Here is a 9,344-nt window from a genome sequence, read left to right as displayed (position 1 = left end):
AGGGGCTCTGTGGAGAAGTCTGGCTGTGACAGGCTCTGCCCAGCCTCTGGGCACAGCAGGTGCTCAGGACAATTCCTGGCCCTGGCACTCCCTCCTGCCATGCCAGCCCAAATCTGTCCCAGCTCTCCGTGTAAGAGAGCTCACCCCTGGGCTCTGCCCCCAGGCTGGCTGTGGTGGGAGCCAGCAGCACCAAACCCACCCCATCCCAGCTGGGTTCCCACCCTGTGCCTCACCTTGCTGAGATCTGTCCTCACAAGAGAGAGCAGGGAACCTCCCCATGCTGCTGCTGTGGGAGCTGCTTGAGTGTCACAGGCAGAGACGTTTGGGAGTTTGAGGCGTTTGCCTGAAGTCATGCTGAAATTATTGTGGATAATTTCCTGGCATGGCCCCAACAGCAGCCCCAGCCATGGGAAACTGTGTGGGCTGTGGTGCAGAGGTCACACGGGATTTTCCTGGGAGAGCTCCTGTGCTGGCTCAGCCCCCAGGCCTGGAGGGTGCCCTGCCCTGTCCCTGTGGTGCCAGCAGTGGCAGTGCCACCGTCCCGTGGTGCCTCCGGGGCTCTGAGGGCTGCTCAGTGCTGGCTGTGGCAGCCAGGGGAGCTGTTCCAGCTCCACTTGGATTGAGGGCACACGGTCTGGGAGCAGCACAGTGTGCAGTGCCAGCTCAGCACCAGCCACATCACTCACTGGTGGCTTCTTGTCGTGCTGTCAGGCACAGACTGCAGGACCCTCAGTGCTCCAGGGGTGTTTTTCCCTTTTCTAGGACAAGCAGGAGATGCAGGGTGGCTGCCAGGAACAGTGCTGGTGTCCAGCTCTGACCATCCATGGGTGATTCCTGGTGCTGCTGCAGAGCCCCTGGGACTGTGTGAGGCCAGGACTGCTCCCACTCATCCCTCAGGGCTGCTGGCTTTGCTTGGGAAAGTGTTCTCCCCAGCTATGTAATCATTTTCTGTGGCTTGTAGTCCTGGACAAATGGATTCTCCTCTTAGAAAATGCCTTCTCTTGCCTGCAGCATTAAGGAAGAGGGATTTTATTGCTGTGGCTCTGCTCCCCCAGCTGCAGTGGGCTCCCAGCCCGTTAAACGGTGCCTTGGGTGGATTGTGTGGCTGCTGCTGCTGTTGTGCCACTTCCTGAGCCCCAGCCAAGGAGCAGACAGCACGGTGACAGCGGCAGGGTGACAGGAGCTCAGCAGCTCGGTGACAGGAGCTCGCAGCTGGGGACCCTCCCGTCCCTGCTGCACCTGCCCCACACCTCATGGGGCCCTGGGGGTGGGCAGGGCATGCAGGGCCTGGAGCAGGGGAATGGCTTCCCACTGCCAGAGGCCAGGCTTAGTCTGGATATTGGGAGAAATTTTGGGCTGTGAGAGTGGGGAGGCCCAGGCACAGGGTGTCCAGAGCAGCTGTGGCTGCCCCTGGATCCCTGGCAGTGTCCAAGGCCAGGCTGGACAGGGCTTGGAGCACCCTGGGGTAGTGAAAGGTGCCCTGCCATTGCAGGGAGTAGAACAGATGAGCTTTGAGGTCCCTTCCACCCCAAACCATTCAGGAATTTCATGATTTCAAAGGCCAGGTGTTCTGGCAGCCCAGCCTGGGGGTGGGGACACTCCTTGGTGACAGTGGTGGTGTGCATGTGGCTCCATGCCCAGCACGTGTTCCCAGCACTGCCCCACGAGTGCCTGTAGGGCGTGTGGGATGCCAGGAGAGGGATCCCAGCCCTCCCCTCCTGCATTGGTGTCGGTTTGATCTGCTTGCTGCTGGTGCAGTGTCCTGTCATCCAGAGGTGGGGAAGTGTGGGACCACAGTCTTGTGGTCTCCTTTCACATCCTGAAAGAGAAAAAGAAAGTTTCTTTTCTGAGGCCATGCAAACCATGAGGTTTGTGCAGCACAGGGGCCCTGGAGCTCCTGTTCCTGCACCCCTGGGCAGCCAGGGCTGTGGTTCCAGCCCCCACGGAGTGACCAGCACCTCCAGGGTGATGGTGGCCCACGTTTGTGTCCAAGTTTAGTGTCTTCTGAGGATCAGCTTCCCCCAGCCACCATCCTGTGTGAAGTGGAAGGAAGGTGACAAGGAGCAGAGAAAGCAGTGGCTGAAACTCTGTCAAACTATTTTGGCCTGTGGAGATATTTTTGGAGAATGTTTCCCAAATTCCCCCATGGGATGGTTGTCTGGGTCCAGCCCGGGTTTGCCATGGGAGGTTCCTCCCATCCCTGAGAGCTTTGGGACCTTGTGCCCAGGCAGCACCTCCATCTTCAGCCCTGTAATTATCCTGTGCCAGTTATTGCTGCCCTCACCATTCCCCTGAGGAATGTGGGAGCAGCCGAGGGCTTATGGGGTGACTGGGATCAGGAGGTGAAACAGGGCTCCTGTTTCTTAATCCTCTCGTGCTCCTGGGTTTGCTTTCTTGGCGGTTTATAAAACAAGGAAATCTCTAAACCAGGAAAGGCTGTGGAAGTGAGAAGGCAGCAGTGGGCAGAGGGAAGTGGGGGTGCCTGGGGAAGCAGCCGGGCTGGGCTGTGGTCGCTGGGACCCTGCCAGCGCCAGGGGAAGTGCAGGACAGCCCCGTGTCCGTGTCCCCGTGTCCAGCAGGGCGGGCAGGACGCGTGGCAGAGCCCTCTCCGTGCACGCTGCCATGAGTTCACCCGTTTCCTTCCTCTCCCTGTGACCAGGCGGAAAAAAGCTGCAAAAAGTCACGTTTTTCCCTCTGGAGGAGGCTTTGCTGAGGGTGATGCAGCGCTGGCAGCCTTGAGGCCCATCCCGGCACGTCCCCATCCCGGCATGTCCCTGTCCTGTCCCTGCGTGTCCCCGGCCGTGCTGAGCCCGCGCTTCCCATTGTGCCCGAATCCTCTGACTCATCCGTCTCTGCTCCGCTCCAGTGCCATCCCTGGCGCGTGGCAGCCACCGCCTCACGGCCTTTCTGTCCCCATGGGGCAGCGATCGGTGTTTCTATCCCTCTGAGGGCACCGATCGGTGTTTCTGTCCCCCTGGGGGCAGCTCACAGTGTTTCTGTCCCCCCGAGGGGCCGCGATCGGTGTTTCTGTCCCCATGGGGGCAGATCACAGTGTTTCTGTCCCCCTGAGGCCAGTGATCGGTGTTTCTGTCCCCCTGAGGGGCCGCGATCGGTGTTTCTGTCCCCATGGGGGCAGATCACAGTGTTTCTGTCCCCCTGAGGGGCCGCGATCGGTGTTTCTGTCCCCGTGAGGGCAGCGATCGGTGTTTCTGTCCCCCTGAGGGCTGCTCACAGTGTTTCTGTCCCCCTGAGGGCAGTGATCGGTGTTTCTGTCCCCCTGAGGGGCCGCGATCGGTGTTTCTGTCCCCCTGGGGGCACCGATCGGTGTTTCTGTCCCCCTGGGGGCAGCGATCAGTGTTTCTGTCCCTTTGAGGGCAGCGATCGGTGTTTCTGTCCCCGTGAGGGCAGCGATCGGTGTTTCTGTCCCCCTGAGGGCAGCTCACAGTGTTTCTGTCCCTCTGAGGGCAGCGATCGGTGTTTCTGTCCCCCTGGGGGCAGCGATCGGTGTTCCTGTCCCCATGGGGGCAGCGATCGGTGTTTCTGTCCCCCTGAGGGCAGCTCACAGTGTTTCTGTCCCCCTGGGGGCAGCGATCGGTGTTTCTGTCCCCCTGAGGGCAGCGCTCGGTGTTTCTGTCCCCCTGAGGGTACCGATCGGTGTTTCTGTCCCCCTGAGGGCACCGATCGGTGTTTCTGTCCCCCTGAGGGCTGCTCACAGTGTTTCTGTCCCCCTGGGGGCAGCGATCGGTGTTTCTGTCCCTCTGAGGGCAGCGATCGGTGTTTCTGTCCCCCTGGGGGCACCGATCGGTGTTCCTGTCCCCCTGGGGGCAGCTCACAGTGTTCCTGTCCCCATGGGGGCAGCGATCGGTGTTCTGTCCCCCTGGGCCGCTTCTCTCCCGCTCTGCCCGTCCCGCCTGCAGCTCCGCACCAGCGCAATCCTGGCCCGACACCCTCGGAGCAGGCGCTCAATGCCCTCGGTTTGGGTCCCTGCACCCCCCGAGGGCACACAGTGCCGCTGTGCCCGTGCCAGGCTGGCTGTCTCCCTGGCTGCTCCCTGGCTGCTCCCTGCCTCTCCACACATCCGTGCCCTCATGCCAGCCCCGGCTGCCGTGCCCAGAGTGCAGCACGGAGCCATTCCCAGTGCAGGAATGGGAACCTGCTCTGAAGCTATGGATGTAGTTGGTGACAGTTTCTGTGGGTTTTGCTGATACCTGGTGGGCTCTGAGGGCTGGCAGGGCTGTGTGCAGGAATATTATCCACATTTCTGTGTGGATTCCCAAGCTCCAGCCACCCTTGCTAAGTTGAGGATCCCACAGGGTGCCTTAAATAATAAAAAAAACCAAAAAAAACCAAAAAAAACAGAAATAACTTGGAGCAACTGCCCCCAGGCTGCTGCTTCACCCTGCTGAGCATGTTCAGGTGCTAAATCCAGCATGGCTGGTTTGGGGGCAGGGCATCACTTTTTGGGGAGTGCACCATTTTTGGGTGAGTACATCAGTTTTGGAGTACTCATTTTAGGGAGAGCAGCGTGGATTCAGATGTTGCTTCCCACAGCATTTTCTGGCACATGAGACATCCGAGAGCCCTGGCAGGAGAGGAAGTGAAGTGGGAGAGGACAGGCGGGCTCTGTGCATCCCACTGGAGCCAGGAGGTCCCCAGGGAAGCCGAGAGGATCCCAGCACCCACACCATGGCTGAGTCACTCCTGCAGGTGTGTTCTGCACCCACCACCCCATGCCCTCCATGCCATCCAGGTGCCAAATTTCCTTTGGATTTGAATGCAAGGAAGGAGTTAAGCAGCCACAGGCTTGTGTGGATTTGGGCCAGATATTTAAAGATCCAGGGCTGGCAAGGGAAAGGGAGGTGTGATACTCTCCAAACGCTCCCTGCAAACACCTCAGAGGCTCCCCTGCACTCCCCACGGTGGCTGCTGGGGGAGAGGCACAAAATGCCTTGCTGCTATTTTTAGCTCTTCCACGGTGTCATTAGAATAATCTGGGATTGGAGAGTGCTGCTGTGCAAAATTGCCTGCAAGGTAGGACTCAAATGTGAAGGTTTGGGATGCTGCAGGTTGAGGTGGTGGGGATGGAGGGGACACACATGGCAGTGATCCAGTGGGAGCTGCCCAGGGAGCCCCGGTGGTGACAGGGACAATCCGTGCTGCTGTGACACAGCAATTAATAGGCACGTCCTTAATTACATCCCAGGAGAGGGGGTTTAAATAGAGACGAGGCACCTGCCAGGGTGGGTTATCCAGGCCAACGGGACGTGCTCAGCCCTGGGCCAGTGCTGGGGACACCTTTGCAGCCTTGTGGTGGTGCCACCAGGCTCCTCACCCTGTCCACCACAGTGTCCCCTCAGGGCAGCCCTTGCAATGCTGTCTGGAGCCTGATGTGTTGGGAACAAAATACACCAGGAAGGGCTGAGCTAAATGGAGGAGCTCAGCAAGGCCCTGTCAGGGAATGTCCTGCTGAGCCAGGACCAAACCAGCAGAAACTACACCCAGAAGTGGCTCCTCTGACCCAGAGCTCGTGCAGGCGTCACAGCCCTGGGCACTGGCCCAGCTCACAGCCACCCTCAGGTCACCTGCCCTCATCCTCCTCCTCCTCCTCCTCTGCCCCTTGGACAACTTGGCAAAGTCCAAAGCTAAACATTAGCTCAGGTGTGGGAGCAGCTGCCATGGTCAGTGTGCTGCCCTCAGCCTTCCTGGGCTGGTTGGACCTCGTCCCCTGTGACTCAGCCTCCACGTGTTTCTCCACTCATTGAAGGCACAGCCTGGTCCTTCTGCAGCCCCTGGGGCCAACCATCATTTATTCACCTTCTACCCAGTCTGTGCCTGGAAAAGCAGCATCTCCTGGCACATCCTCCAAAGCCCTTCCTCATTGTTCTCTTGCCTTGCCCCCCTCCTCCTTTCTATCCCAGGAGCTTCACCATCCCAGAATTATCTGATTTCACATCCCAACTGCAGCTTGAGTTCAGCCTGGCAAAAGCAGCCAATCCAAACTGTTGGGGTTTTCTTTGTTTTTTCTTTTTCTTTGCTCTGGTTCTGGTAGGGTTTCACTGGGACGACCATCCTGACTTTGTGCTACCTCCATGCTGAGTCTTTTTTTCTTCTTGGCAAATAAGATCATGGGAAAAAAAACTTGGGACCTTTGGGAGTGTGGCCAGGTTGGAGAACATCCTTCCAATCCCCATCCATCCTCCTTGCCAGGTTGGAGATGGACCAGAGCATCTTCCTCTGCAACCCGAGATGAAACAGAGCTCAGAGGCTCATGGCAAACCCTGAGCAAGTGGAAATTAAATCTTGGAGGCTGAGTGGGACCCACGGGAGTATTTGCAGTGGGGCCTTGGAAGCTGCTACCGCAACCAAACCACCTGGGAAAAGAGAAAAACTCATCAGGAATTGGGAAAGTGGGAAAAAAGAGTCACCCCCAGCAGAGCGATGGCCGCGAGCCCCAGGCCACTCCCCTCCCTCCCTCCTTGGTCAGACACAGCTCCTGCTCTCAGGTCTGTTTTTGGGAATAAACCCCACTGAAGGCGGGGATGGCTCCTGCACCGCACCCAGCCGTGCCGCGGCTTCCCCGGAGCGCGGTCCTGGCGCGGTTAATGGGATTTGGCCGCTGCGACAGAAGGGCCTGCAGGGGATTAGGGCGAAGGGGAGGAATTACAGGCGGGGGCGGGAGCTGCCCTCGGGGTCTTTTGTCCCCGAGGATTATTGGCAGGGGCTGGGGACAGGGGTGGATGTTCAGGAATCGCAGTCGGTATGGTGCTGCTTGGTGTGGTGGCTTTGTCACAGCGCCGTGGGTGGCTCTGGGGAGGGTGGGGGGACATGGGATTGACCCCATCTATGGACAATCCTGCACTCTCCTCAGGCTGGAAATGAAGGGTGCTCCAGGTGCCTTTGTGGGGAGGAGGCTGCTCTGTCCTTATCCAAACCCAGGGCTTGCCCAATACACTACACACAAACACCTAAAAAGTGTTAAACTAGCAAAAAAAAAAAAAAAAAACCAAAAAGCTTGATGATGGTGCCAGCACTTGGGATTTTTGGCAATTCCTGTGGTGGAGAGGACACTGGATCTGTTCCAGGTTATCTGGGAGCTGATAAACCAGCCAGAGCATGGTTTATCCAACCAACCCAAAATTCAGAAGCCAGTGTGGGTGAGAAGGTGACATGGGACAGTAGCTGGAAGTCACCACGTCACCTCCCTGCTCGGAGACATCCCCTGGATGAGGGGAATTCATGCTGTGGCAGTGTGGGAATTCCAGAGGCAAATCCTGGGGGCAAATCCCAAGGACTTGGTGAGGCAGCAGGAGCCAGCTCAGACCGTGTCACCCTTTATCACTGCCATCCCCTCCCTCCTCCCGTATTTATTTTGGGACACTGGAGAGAGCAGGGCTCGTCCCGTCAGCCGCGCTGCTCTGCAGGACCCGAACCCATCGGGGAGGGCCGGGAGCTGCTCGGGGCAGGTTGGAGCAGTCCGGGAACAGGAAATACCTGCTGCGCCTCATGGCAGGGAGCGCGGGCGTGGCCAGGGCCGGGGATCCACGGGCTGAGAGACTCTGATCCCAGATCCTGCTCCCAGACTGCTCCCAAATCCTGATCCCAGACTCTGCTCCCAAACTCTGCTCCCAGACTGCTCCCAAACCCTGATCCCAGACTCTGCTCCCAAACTGCTCCCAGACTCTGCTCCCAAACTGCTCCCAGACTCTGCTCCCAAACTCTGCTCCCAGACTGCTCCCAAAATGCTCCCAGACTCTGCTCCCAAACTCTGCTCCCAGACTGCTCCCAAAATGCTCCCAGACTCTGCTCCCAAACTCTGATCCCAAACTGCTCCCAGACTGCTCCCAAACCCTGCTCCCAGACTGCTCCCAAACTCTGCTCCCAGACTCTGCTCCCAAACCCTTATCCCAGACTCTGATCCCAAACTCTGCTCCCAGACTGCTCCCAAACCCTGATCCCAGACTCTGCTCCCAAACCCTGCTCCCAGACTCTGCTCCCAGACTCTGCTCCCAGACTCATGGTTTCAGCCATAAAAAAAGGAGGATGAGTGGCCAAGGGATCAGGAGAAGTGCCCTTTGTACCAGCACAGCCCAGGAGCTGTGGGAAGAGGCACCAGCCTGCCAGAAATCTCCATTTCCACCCAAATCTCCTTTTCCAGCCCAATTCCCAGCTCGCAGCCACCACCAACAGGTTTGGCAAAGCCAGGAATGTGATTTCACTCAGGGAAAACCATGGGGCTGGGATGGCTCCGGTGTGGGCTCTGTGGTCAGCCTGAAAATCTCTGGATGTTTCCTGCAGGAGAGCAGGGAGGTTTCACACTGCCCGAGGCGGTGCTCAGCGTCCACCGTGCAGGAGTTAATTGGGTTTTCTTTATGTTAATTGCGAGGGGAAGTGAAGAATGCCCTTAATTAATTGGAGGGCGAATCAGCCGTGCAGAACGGGCCGGATTTACCGAGCCATGCACAAAAATCCCGGCTCTCCCCCTTGCCATAGCAACGGGAAAACACGGGGGATTCTGCTCATTCAGCCAAAAATCCAGCTGGGATACCCTCCTGTGTTACCCTCACTGGTAACAGGGAAAATTAAGACTCAAAATAAATTTTTTTGGGATTAGAAGACTCCTGGGGAGGTCTGGGTGCATGGAATGGTTGGATTTGCCTTGTGCTGAGGGGCCTTGGTGGGGTTTTGATGGGACCTGTCTTGACTGGAAGCATCTTGTAGGATCCAGTGCTGAGCCCTGGGAAGGTTGTTTGTTCCAGGTTCTCCCACCCCTCTTCCCAGCGCGACCTAAATCCATCTGCATGGGAAGAGGGGTGGGACTAACATGTTCCCCTCTGCATAAATAATAATAAAAAAATCTGCCCTAAAAAAAAAATAACACAATTCACTCTTGTGAATCCAACTTTGGGAGCAGGGAAAGGCTTTGGAGAGACCCCAGAGCTCGCCTCCGCAGCCGCTCCCAGTGGGAAATTAGATGTTTTCTGCACTTCCATTCCAAGCCTGAAACGTCCCTGCCTAGACAGCTGGTTCCACAGGTCCAAAAAAAACCCCTGTGTGAGTATGAAAATCATATTGAAAAGAGCTGAAATTTAATTAGGTCACATCCTTGTGATCTGGGGATGCAAATCAGCGCCTGGCACACCGAGGCTCTGCCTGGAAAATGTGACAGCGGTTAATGAGGAAAGCACGCCGCTGGGATTTCCCTCCCAGGCCCAACAGCTGGGGACAACATCAGGAAAACTTTGTATCCCTCTGGATCGCTGTCAGCTGAACCCCTCCTGTGGGGCTGCTGCTGGCCTGGAGCAGAGCAGGGGCTCCCACACTGCAGTGAGGGCGATGCAGTGGGC

The sequence above is a fragment of the Zonotrichia leucophrys genome, chromosome 5, assembly GCF_028769735.1.
Source record: "Zonotrichia leucophrys gambelii isolate GWCS_2022_RI chromosome 5, RI_Zleu_2.0, whole genome shotgun sequence".
Taxonomy (NCBI): domain Eukaryota; kingdom Metazoa; phylum Chordata; class Aves; order Passeriformes; family Passerellidae; genus Zonotrichia; species Zonotrichia leucophrys.
The sequence above is the reverse complement of the archived record's forward strand: the minus strand, read 5'-3'. Positions refer to the sequence as shown.